The 13,110-nt window shown below is 33.5% G+C and overlaps 1 pseudogene across 1 annotated transcript; it reads right to left on the bottom strand.

The window, feature by feature from the left end:
• Positions 1-3,585: 3,585 nt before the first annotated feature.
• On the bottom strand, positions 3,586-10,156 carry LOC150034879 (uncharacterized; annotated as a pseudogene). Its single transcript, XR_016530470.1, has 2 exons — positions 10,070-10,156; positions 3,586-4,416 (listed from the first exon to the last, which is right to left on the bottom strand). The product of XR_016530470.1 is annotated as an uncharacterized LOC150034879 (transcript).
• Between the last annotated feature and the right edge of the window lie 2,954 nt (positions 10,157-13,110).

Below are 13,110 nucleotides of genomic sequence, written 5' to 3'. Positions count from 1 at the left end.
TAGATAGCTTATTTCGATGCTATCAATGGTAGTTGTTCTGGCGGCTGCACATGGAATGAACGAAAGATAACGACAGAATGGGGTTGATAGTGGGGGTCCATGAGGGTTCTGTTCCATGTAAAAGAAGAAGAAAGTTGGAAAATCATTTTCTTTCTAATGCACACATCACGAGAGGCATTATATATACATATACATACATACATATATATACATATACATACATACACACATATATATACAGACATATACATAGATAAAAGCATATATACATATACATATACATATACATAGATATACATAAACATACATACATATATACATATATATACACACATATATACATACATACATACATACATACATACATATATACATATACACATACATATACATACATACATATATATACATATATATATGTATGTAGTGATATATATATGTGTATATATATATATATATATATGTTATTTCCAAACCCTTTACAATTGACAAAATAGAATTTGATAAAGAGTTTTGGTCTGACAAAAATAAACTTTGAAGGAATAAATTTTTTGAATCCTTTACCAAAACTGAACAAAGTGAGATTTGTGATGAATATTACAAAACAATAAAAAAAAACTTAAATTAAATATATATTTCTTCCATTGGATGAAATAGAGAACCTATTATCAAAACCTTACATCTCCTTCGTATCAAACTATTATATATATATATATATATATATCCATTATTCCCTCTTAAATCTCCATAAATTCACCAAAATAATTCCTAAGTAATTTATCCAACATTTTTTCAATTAAATCCAAATGAAATAAATCAATTATCTTATCTTACTTAATTAATTTTTTGCTCCAATAAACTAATTTTTGAATCTTCTTCTTGAGAGTTCATATTTAAATTGTTTTGAGAGTTCATATTTAAATTGTTTTTATCCACCCAATAAACCGATATAGAGTAGTAGCATGTTTTAGGCACCAAAAGGTTTGAAATGTGTAGAAATACTCCAGTTGAACAAGTATGAATATAGTTTCACTAGGTTGTTATTAAGAAGGATGCAACCACTTGTAAGCATTTAGAGAGGATGAGAGTAAACAAATTGATTTAGAATAGACGACCTCTAACTAATTCGATGTTCTACACCACATTGAAAGGTAGTTGTGGTATGTTTTCTTACTTAGATTTAGTAAGATGAGTAGTAAAGTATTGGGCTAATACATTAAGACAGGTGCAACATAGTGCAACATAGAGCAACAACAGTCGAGTCTTGTATCACAACATATAAATTCCCTATGGCATCATTATTGTTTCTGCATTTTTACATTCACACATCAATCTTTTCATTGCATCACTTTTATTTACTTTTCCAACATTTACTTTTGCACATAAATAACTCCAATTTATTTTTAATCAGTTACTTCGATATAATGCAATTGGTTAATTACTTGCATGTTTTCATTAGTGTGTTAAAGTCGTTTCTCTATAGATTCAACCCACAAATACTCCCTGGTATTATTTGTCAATTCCTAGTTTATATATAGATTAGTTCGTCGAATTGAAAATATTTTGTATCTATTTTTATTGATCATATCACACTATATTCCTTTGTATAGAATATTTCCGCTTGCGTGTCTAATACATGAATGATCAGGATCAGATCATTTGTAGCACTTACAACAATTGTAGCACCATAGGTCATACTCTTAATGTCACCAGGACAAGGTACCCAGCCTTATCCATATACTACAGACCATTTAGGTTATCACTTAAACATGATTCATCTGTATGTCTCCACATATATGTTTAAGATACAACGATAGCCTTAGAAGTTAGTTTATTAGTTTATGGTTAATGCAACTAAAATATCACATATTTTATAGACAAAGTGAATAAAATATCATATATTATTAATCACATAAAAGTTTGTTCATACAAAGTTTACAAACTATAGGACCCTATGAGAATTAGGGCATCAACCCCAACAGCTTGATGGAGTTTGTTTTCATGAGATGTGGTAGGAAGATTTCCCTAATTGGGTCGACCATCTTGCTGAGGTGGATTATAGCTTTGTTACTTCTTGATTTTTCTTGGTTCTTCTTTCATGTATTCTGAAAACAAATAATTAAGGTCTCCTTTGGTAACTATTTTTTTTTTTTTTTGAAAATTAAGCCTATAGATACTACTTTCACCCCCAATTTTCTTCTTTTGTTATCTACATATTTTTTTTTTTTTTTTTTTTTTTTACAAAATCAAGCTAGATTTTGAGAACTAAAAAAATAGCTTTTAAAAAATTGTTTTTGTTTTTAGAATTTGACTATGAATTCAACCATTATATGTAAAGAAATATGCAAATCGTTGTCAAAAATGTGGATGAAATAAGCTTAATTTTCAAAAACAAAATGGTTACCAAACCAGCATAAGTTCTCCTAACGAAAACTCATTATCTAACTGATTAAATTAACTTATATAGCTATCATCATTTATATTTTAATTAAAATGGTTACCATTAATAATACAATTACTATTTAAATATCAAAAGATAATTTTTTTGGTCATCATTATATACTAGCCTCTGCTCTATACCTAAAAAGAAATAAAAATAGTTTATAGATTTTAAGATTAATGAAAGAAATAAAAAATCCGAATAATAGTGTTTTCACCAAATTTAAGCCCTATGCATAATTAGTCATAAAAATTGATTGTAATGCCTTCCCAGATGAGTTAATCTTGTATTTATATTCATTTCGTCCCTTCTAATATTCAAATAACTAAAAAGAAATATAACTATGTTTTTAATATTTAAAGTAAATTTTATAGAATTGTAATAATCATAAGCAAACAAGTATTGGAATCGACTTTGATTAAAAAAAATATTTCAATTGAACTTAATAACTCCCAGTTATTATAAATTAAGTTTCCGAAGTATTCTAAACAAAATTTAAATAATTTATACACTATTTCATCTAAATTAAGTAAAGCATAATAATATTATAGAAATAAAAAAATACACTTAATGATCGTGCGGATCATTACAGTTAGACTATATTTTAAAAATAGATAGATTTTAAAAAATACAAATCATGATTAGGGAAAAAATGAAGAACAATATGGAATTTAGAATTGCATACAAAAGATACAATAATATTGTATATGTAGATGATGATGAAAACATTTTTTAAATCCATCGTGGGCAATTTTGGTATATCAAAAAAAATGGGACACACATTTTAAATGCAACCTTACAAGTTTTTATATAGTTCAATTTCTCAATTGATTAATAAACAATTTTTTTGAATTATTTGAACTTGAGCTCAAATATATCACATGATCAATCAAATGCGCTAGGTTGAAGATACATAGCATTATTTGAGATTTATTATTTTTTTCTACACATGTTAATTCTAACGTTGTCCTATGTTTAATAAAATGTAATTGGTCAATAATTTAAAAATAATGAAGTGGTAATTTGTGATTTACCAAATTCTCATTCAGTATGTCTTTTTTAAAAGGTTAACATAGATGAATATGGCATATGCACAAGATCTATATCCCTTCTATGTTACATATTGTCTATATGATTCAAGAGTATAACATAAATAATCGATGGACTAAATTGGATGGAAAGATCAAGTACAATCGTTTGATTGGGTTGAAAAGATATTTACATATCAAGTAAACATAGATGAATCGAGTCGACACATCAAATTCTATGTTTTGTTTTGGTTTCAGTTATTTATAAATTCTGGTACGACCAAGATTATTAATATACAAATATGAACCACAAAAAGTTATCTATTAGAGTATACTATTATTTACATATATGTTTAAATTATTATATTTAGTGGTTGATTTCAAATTGCAAGTTTACCATCATATATGAAATGCATATGTAAGTAGCTTAAAAGTTCATTTCATTTGGATAAATTTACTTGCATAATCTATGAGTTCGTCAAGCTTAGCATCATTGATAAGACCGTCTTCATTAGCATCGGCGTACACCATTGCATAGCAAGCTTTGTTGAATGGAAACATTGAGCCTAGAAATGCAAAAGCTTTTGTTAACTCCCTTTTGTTGAGGAAACCATCATTGTTGCTATCATGACACTTGAAAATTTCTCTTATCTTCTCTCGACTAAATTGCATATTAGATGACTTTGTGTCAAGAACCCTTGTGGTAGATTTTTTACCCTTTCCTCCTATTTGCTTAGTTGGTTTTATATGACCATTTGAACCAACTTTGTGTACAACATCATCGTTAGGTCTTCGAATTTTCAATACCGTTCTTTGATAGTTGATTTGAGTTGAACCTCGAGCAACATCATTGAAAGCTTTTACTTGAATACCATCACCATTGTTTTCATATTCGTTGATCATCTTACTTACTTCATGCATAGCCGTGGAAGCTTAAAGTTGGCTATACTAATATTGTATTTGTTTCTACAAAAAATTTTGAAGATAACAAATTTGAATGTGCTACTTAATCTTTTATAATAAACCAAAAAGGAACTTTGATCAATTTGACTTTGGAAATTTATTCTTTTTTTTTTTTAAAGTGAATTGAACTTAACTGAAATATTATTATATTATTATCTAAAAGAAACTAGAATCTCTCCTTTCATCCCCTTGAAAATAGTAGTGACACGTGGCTAAAAGATTTCTACATGAGTTTTTTAATTTAAAAAATATAAATTTCCACTCACAATCTTATCTTTAAATATAAGAAAGAACCACTAAAATTTAAATACTGATAGAAGTGGATTTGGAGTTTAAAAAATGTTATGTAATAAATCAGTTTAATTTACAAAGGCCAGAATTTATAATTAAAAAAGGAATTTTAATGAAAAAATAGCTGCCTTTAAATGACCGACAACATAATATTTTAATGTTTTTCTAAAATATTATTAATGTGATTTTAAAAAATAATTATTCATATGAAATGGGTTTCATGTGCAGGATATGAAACTGATAATAAGATTAATGGTTTAGTCAAAGAAAATATTTTTATTCTCTCAACTCTTTGATGACACTTTATTCTTTTAACTTTATTATTATTATAATTATTATTTTTTAAAAGAAAAATTCATTTCCTATACAAATAATAACTTAAATGTGTACGATGTTTGTGATTGTACTTATCAAACTATTTTATGCATGTTAAATATGTATATATCAATATTCCAATTTTTTAATAAAAACACTTTAATTCAAAATACATAAAAAGAAATGTCTAAGATGTATGGATTATAGAAGCTTCAGCGATTCATCCACTCTAGATCTTTAACAAAGTTTCATGCAGACACATTAATTTAAAAGAAAAGTAAGGTATTTAATTGATGAAAAAAGCGAGAATCAACATTACAATGGTCTTTTTGGGTAGTGATAGAAGCCGAATAAGGAAACTATCAATCCACGATAAGGGGGAGATAGAACGAGAAGCAAAGGTAAGGCAAAGAGTAAGCCAACATATTACAAGTAGAGGTATATGAGGAATAGAAAAAAAAAAAAAGAAATGAAATGAAATTATCCCAAGAGAAGTGTAGCAACCCCACTTTATAAGACGACTAACCGGCTATTACCTCATGGATGCATAAACATTAAAAAAAAAAAAAAATCTCTTTTAAAAAACTTAACTAAAATCAACCAATTTCATAAAACAATCATTCAAATAAGTTAAAATCTTTGTTTGGGGTAGTCCTAAATATAAAAATGAAAAATAAGAAATACTTGAGAGTTTCTAGATTGCGTAAGTAGTAAAACTTTTCATAAAATATTTTAAGACTACAAATAAATCATAAGGACATGCATACTTTATACTATCAAAGATGGCCATCTATTGAGAAATTTAACCTGTCTTAACAAGTATCTTGTGGCTCGAATGCACACAAACACTGAAGAGGACCTGTCAATAACCAATATCATAGTAGAAAACCTGTTGGTACCAGATAACATGGTAGGGAACCCGTCGATACCCGATAACATAGTAGGGAACCCCTCAGTACCTAGTAACATAGTAGGGAACCTGTCGGTAGCCCATAACATAGTGAGGAATTCATCAGTTATCAATAATATAGCTTGTGTTAGCAGGACAAACTGTCACCTACTTAACTTACATACATCATTGAAGGGATCTAATCTCATAGAGGAAGCGCGTGAATACGTGTGATTTTATTTTACGTTTCATACTTACAAAAAACACAAAGAAGTATAAACACATTCTAGTTAAGAATGCTTTTAAAGGGGAAAGAAATCTTACCTTCCCATACGACCTCTCACGAACATCAAACCTCTTCCTCGATCAAGAACCAACTGAATGGAAACTACCACTAGTGTTATCTTTCTATTCTCTAGCAAGAACCAGATGGTGGGATCCAATTTTTTGATAAGGGAAGATGAATTTCACTAAAGAATTTTTCTATAGAAAACATTTGAGAGTGTGAGAGATTTCTTGGGAGTATTGAGAGAGTTCTAGGAAAGGTCAATCATCCATATATCAAATCTCTTCAAAATTCACATTAAAAAAGAGAAAAAGTTAATTGGAGGGGACTTATCTTATTTAACTTATTTAATTTATATTAAATCTAATTTAATATATAACTAAATAAATACTAATAATAAGTAATTAAAATTTAATTAATCATTAAGTTAAATATCACATATTTAATTAAAATTATATTTTAATCATGTTCAAATATGATCATCTCTCATAACTTATAGTTTTAATATGAATCTCATTCATATTAATTTTAACATATAGTTTTATACGAATTTTATTCATATAATTAATATTTGAATCTTATTCAAATATATACTTCTCTTATAATATGAAGTTTAATTTTGAATCTTATTCAAAATTAACTTTATAGTATAATGTAACTAGATATATTATGCTAATTTAATCTCAGACAATTAATTTATATTCCCTTATTTAATTTGGACAATTCAAATTAATCCAAAACTAAATCATTCATGTTTTATCCTCAATGAGCTAGCAAAGGGACCTAGTGGATCTATAGATTTAAGCTCCAATGATATAAAATCAATTAATTAAATTAGTCAACATTTATTCACTGTAGATCACTCCACGAAAGACTTACACTTGCACTCGTCACACTGTATAATATTTGTGTCCATGGACATAACTCATTATTGTTAAGTCAACCTTTCACGACTTGTTTGTAACTACGGCTGAGTCAAATTATCGTTTTACCCCTGTAATTATCTCTTACTTCTTAAATTTCATTGATCCTCTAATAAACAACCTATTTATGGTCTTACATAAACAAAACCCTTTCGATCCAATGAGAGGGAGGGACTTGATATGGAATGTTTACGCGCAAGCAAACACGGTCAACCTATAATTTATTAAAATAGCTTAAGAGGTTGAGTATCATCTTGAGAGATCAAACAAACAGTAATTACTTATTTATTAAGAACTGTATTGATTTTAGCTAGGAAATCGGAAAGTTGAATTGAATGATGTTTTGATTGATTTCTAGTAAAACAAAACAAAAAAAATGTAATTTCAGAATTAAATCGTGTTCTTGGGTGTCGATTTGCATTATATACTATTGAGTTTTATGTCCTAAAACTCGTAATTTGTAAAAATTAAACATATTCTATTATCAAATAAAAGATGTTATTCAACATTTCTTCAATAAAAGTATTGAATCTATTAATTGCATTCATAAAGTCTAAATCCAATAAACTAAAATTCATGGCTATTATATGAATACTTCAACTTTATGTAGAGACATAGAGATGGATCAAGTCCGAGTAAATAGCCAAAATGGTCTATAGTATATGATTAAGGTTGAGTATCTTATTCTGGTAACACTATTGGATACGGCCTACTCTGTAGCTGTTACAAGTTGTTGTAAAGATATTATAAGTGAAGTGATCCAGATTCGTTCATGTAATGAAATGAAGAGTGGGGGTGTCCTATGCAATGAGTTTGCATAAGATCGGACCAAGAAATTAGTCACTTTTACTTTATAACGTTGTTTACTATTTCAGACTGACTATTTTTCTTAGATGACCTAGGTAACTCGAACTTAATCCTGAGCTAACTATGAACTCCTGTTTATTTGGGATTATCCTTAGAAAAGTTCAAAGAGTTTAAGGCTGAAGTTGAAAGTACATTGGATAGACAGATTAAAAAACTTCGATTCGATCAAGGTAGATAGTTTTTGGGCTCGACATTCCAGGACTATTTGATAGGACATAGAATCGTTTTCCACTCTTAGCGTCAAGTACACCTCAGCAGAATGGTCTAGTGATGAGGAGAAATAGAACCTTGTTGGACATGGTTCGTTCGATGATGAGTTATGCTTCCTTACCGGACTTGTTTTGAGGTTTCGTAGTGGAGACTGCGGTATACATACTCAACTGTGTTCCTTCTAAGAGTGTCGCGAGAACACCTCTTGAGTTGTGGAACGGGCGTAAATCTAGTTTACGTCACTTCTGCATTTGAGGTTACCCTGTACAGGTGCTTGAGGAAAATTCCAAGAAGTTGGAACCACGGTCGAGGTTATGCCTCTTTGTAGGCTACCCCAAAGGTACACGAAGGGGTTATTTTTATGATCCATCGGAATATAGGGTGTTTGTTTCCACGAATGCTACTTTCCTACAGGAGGATCATATTAGGGAGCACAGTCCACGTACTAAAGTTGTGTTGCGTGAGCTTTCCATTGAAACTACTGAAACTTTAACAAGAGTTGTTGAAGGACCTGCTTCTTCAGTAAGAGTTGTTGATGATAGTTCATTTTGTAGGTCGGTTCCACCTCAAGAGTTGAGGAACCTCAATGCAATGGGAGGGTTGCGAACCCGCCCGTTCGCTATCTAGATTTCACGAAAATCCTTGCTATGGTAGCAGATGGTGACATTAAGGATCTGTTGTATTATCAGAAGGCAATGGAGGATATAGACCGGGATGAATGGGTTAAGACCATAGATTTCGAGATGGAGTCGATGTACTTCAACTCAGTATGGGATATTGTAGATCAGCCTGATGGGGTAAGACCTATAGGTTGTAAATGGATCTACAAGCGCAAACGGGGTGTTGATGAGAAGGTGCAAACCTTCAAGGCTCGACTTGTGGCAAAGGGTTATACCCAGGTAGAGGGAGTCGACTATGAGGAGACTTTCTAGCCTGTTTCCATGTTAAAGTCATCTGCATCCTTCTGTCCATTGCAACTTATTATAATTATGAGATTCGGTAAATGGACGTCAAGACGGCCTTTCTGAATGGCAATCTTAAGGAGACCATTTACATGGTACAGCCCAAGGGTTCATTGCCCAAGGTCAAGAGCAAAAATTTTGTAAACTGAATCGGTCCATTTATGGGCTGAAACAGGCATCTCGATCTTAGAACATACGGTTTTATAGTGCGATCAAGTCGTAGTTTTCTTAATGTTGTATGTAGAAGATATATTACTCATTGGGAATAATGCAGGTCTACTGATTGCAGTTACGAATTGGCTAGCGACTCAATTTCGAATGAAAGATTTGGGAGAGGCTCAATTTGTTCTGGGTATACAGATCTTTCAGGATTGTAAGAACAAAGTGCTAGCATTGTCTTAGGTATCATATATTGACAATATATTGCTCAAGTACTCGATGCAGGACTTCAAAAGAGACCTATTGCCGTTTAGGCATGGAGTCAGTTTGTCTAAGGACATGTGTTTTAAGACTCCTCAAGAGATTGGGGAAATGAGACGAGTCCCATATGTGTCTGCCGTTGGCAGTTTGATGTATGTGATGTTCTGTACTAAACCAGACATCTGCTACGCTATGGGCATAGTCAGTAGGTATCAGTCTAACTCAGGCCACGGTCACTGGACCGTAGTGAAGAACATCCTCAAGTATCTTCGGAGAATGAGGGACTACATGCTCGTGTATGGATCTAGGGATTTGATCATTACTGGATACACAGATTTTGACTTTCAGACTGATAAGGACTCTCGCAAGTCAACTTCAGGGTCAGTCTTTACTCTTAACGGAGGAGCTGTAGTATGGCAAAGCACTAAGTAGGGGTGCAGACTCCACTATGGAGGTGGAGTACGTAGCGACTTACGAAGCTGCTAAGGAGGCCATCTGTCTGTCTAAGGAAGTTCTTGGCAGAATGGGAAGTTGTTCCGGACATGTCTAGGCCAATCACCATCTATTGTGATAATAGTGGGGCCGTGGCAAACTCCAAGGAGCCTAAGAATCATAGGCACAACAAACACATAGAGCGGAAGTATCACCTGATCCGCGAGATAGTGCATCAAGGGGTCGTGATCGTCACGAAGATCACTCCGGAGCATAATGTTGCTAACCCGTTTATGAAAGCTCTCACGACTATAGTGTTTGAGGGTCACCTTCAGGGCATGAGTCTATGGGACCGCCCACGGCTAAACTAGGGCAAGTGGAAGATTTTCTTGTACTAGGCTTTTATGCCCTAGGTTATTGTTTTGTACTTGTTTTGTACACCCCACTTTGCTTTAGGAAAAGTGGGAGAATGCTGAGGATGATGCCCTAAAGTCTCGTGTCCTGTAGTTTGTAAACAGTTTGTACGAACACTTGTGATGTATAATATATGATAGTTACAAGTGTTATGACTTGTCACAGATGGTCTAATCCTGATCATTCATGTAAGGGACATGCGAGAGGAGGCGTCCTATACATAGAGTTGGTATAAGACCTGACCATGAAATGTTAACATCTCGTTATATAACACCGTTCATGATAGAGACTTCATTTCACTAGGATGACCATAGGTAACATGACCTTAATCCTCAGTGAGTTGGGAACACTTGCCATTGAGGGTAGTCCTTTGATTTGTTTGGGTGCGAGTGGCCAGGCCGCCGACTCAAACCTACCACTTTGGTGATTCGTCTGATTTGAAAGATGGGAACTCAACTACACAAGATGGAATTCACTGCTTTCGCGAAGCAGGGGTAAGTAGATAGATAGCTCCCTCAAGGGTTGATTCCAAGGCTTGAACGATGTGGCACCATACACCTTCTCCTGGCCCGAGAGGTGTTCACACATACTTGGACTATGTTGTATTGTTCATTAGAGGGATTAGTGGTACTTAATGAGAGAGATGTAACTACAGGGGCAAAACGATAAATTGGCTTAGTTGTACTTACGAGCATGTGTGAAGGGTTAACGTACTCATGATTGATTATATCCAATGGACATAGAAATATATCTGTGGTAAGAAGAGTTTAGCTGTCGATCTTTAGTGGAATGCGTGGCAGTTAATGGATGGTGGATCTCGTGGCTGAAGAGTTTAGTCAGCTATTCATGTACCATTGGAGCTTCAAGTCAAAGGTCCATAAGGTCCCCTTGGTAGCTTGGATAAAAGTTGAGAATCAGTTGTTGGTGCAGTTTAAAATGTTCAAATTGACAAGAGGGAGTTCGGTTATATATGATATAATTGAATTTGTTAATTATATATGATATGATTGACTAAATGTGTGAGATACTCTATTTTGGAGGAAATTGGATATAGATATGATTTATATCAAGTAAAGGAGAAAACACTATAGTTGATATATGATATTAAACCATAGGTTAAGAATATAATATGATTATATTCGTTATTTAATTAATTGGGCAATTATGAGATAATTGGCCGAAGTTTTCTCCGGATTCATGCGATAGTGGGAAGTTAATTTCAGTTCAAGTAATTAAAGAATAAAATGAAAATAGTTTTCATTTTGCAAAATATATAGAAGAGATCCGAAAATTCGCTCACGGTGTGATTACTAGACGATCGCTTAGTGTTGAGAGCCTATACGATAGAGCCCACCTTCCTAAACGATCGCGCACCTGCGTCTCTAAACGATCGCCCGCGATTATCTAAACGATTGCTTAGCGCGCTGAGCCTAACTAAACGATCGATTACCTTCTGATAGACGATCGCTTAGTGTTGAGAGCCTATACTTTCTATTTTTTCAAGTTCAGTCACTAATCTTCACCTCATGGCTACACGTAAGATCATTTCCATGAACCAAGATGCCATTCTATTTCAGTTTCTCAATGTTGAGGCAATCATTAAAACTTCTGACAAGAGATGGCTTTAAGATTGTATAGAAGCTTCACCTAGAGACAATCCATATTTTTTTGTACCGAGAATTAAGAGAAACATACAATGCAATCTACTTGAACCTGGTGGCATGCAGACATGGGTTGGCGGAAGATGGCCAAGAACGGACCTGGTGGCGCGCACGACAGAGACACGCAAACGACGAATGAGACGTAGGCGACTGGGTGCGATGGCGCACACTAGATCTAGACGATTGATGAAACGCAGGCGGCTGATGAGACGTGGAGCAGATCTGGGCCAAGAACGGACCTGGTGGCACACAGCAGATCCGAGTGACTGATGAAACGCAGGCGACTGATGAGACGCAGAGTAGATCTTGGCCAAGAACGGACCTGGTGGCGCATAGCAGATTCGGGCGATTGATGAGACACAGGCGACTGGGTGCGGCGATGTGGGTTGCAGGACAAACAAACCTGCACGGAGGCCAAATCTGCACCACGGAAACCTCTTCACCCACGGTTGACGGACGAATGGCAAGGGTTTAGAAAAGAGAAGTGAGAAAGAAAAGGGTCTGAAAAGGGAAGTATGAGAATGAGAGGAAGAAGATAATAGGGGGAGAGTGAAGAGGGAAGTGAAAAAAAGGGGGGGGGGGGAATAGAAGTGAGATAAATTAACGGGTCTTTAATGTCGATTTAAAACCGACATTAAAGGTACCCCTACAATGCCAGTTTAAAACCGACATTGAAGATCCATTTTTTTTTTAAAAAAAAAAATAAAATCGACATTATACATCCGATTTCACTTTTTCCATCCGACACTAAAGCCCAAAATTCTTGTAATGAAACGGATACTCGGGCTATAACTAGATTGCCATTGCACTAGAGGAATAGAACAAGACCACGTTCACATGCCCGTTTGGCACTTTTGCCTTCCGTCGCATGTCGTTCGGACTCTGCAATGTGCTAGGCAGCTTTTAGAGGTGCATGATGGCAATCTTCTCAGAGTTTTTGGAAGAATCAGTAGAAGTATTTATGGAAAATTTCTTTATCTTTGGCAACACTTATGAAGTATGCCTTAGA

The sequence above is a fragment of the Benincasa hispida genome, chromosome 7 (genome assembly GCF_027475165.1).
Source record: "Benincasa hispida cultivar pf3 chromosome 7, pf3_genome.v1.1, whole genome shotgun sequence".
NCBI classification, from domain to species: domain Eukaryota; kingdom Viridiplantae; phylum Streptophyta; class Magnoliopsida; order Cucurbitales; family Cucurbitaceae; genus Benincasa; species Benincasa hispida.
This window is presented reverse-complemented; position numbering and strand designations above follow the sequence as displayed.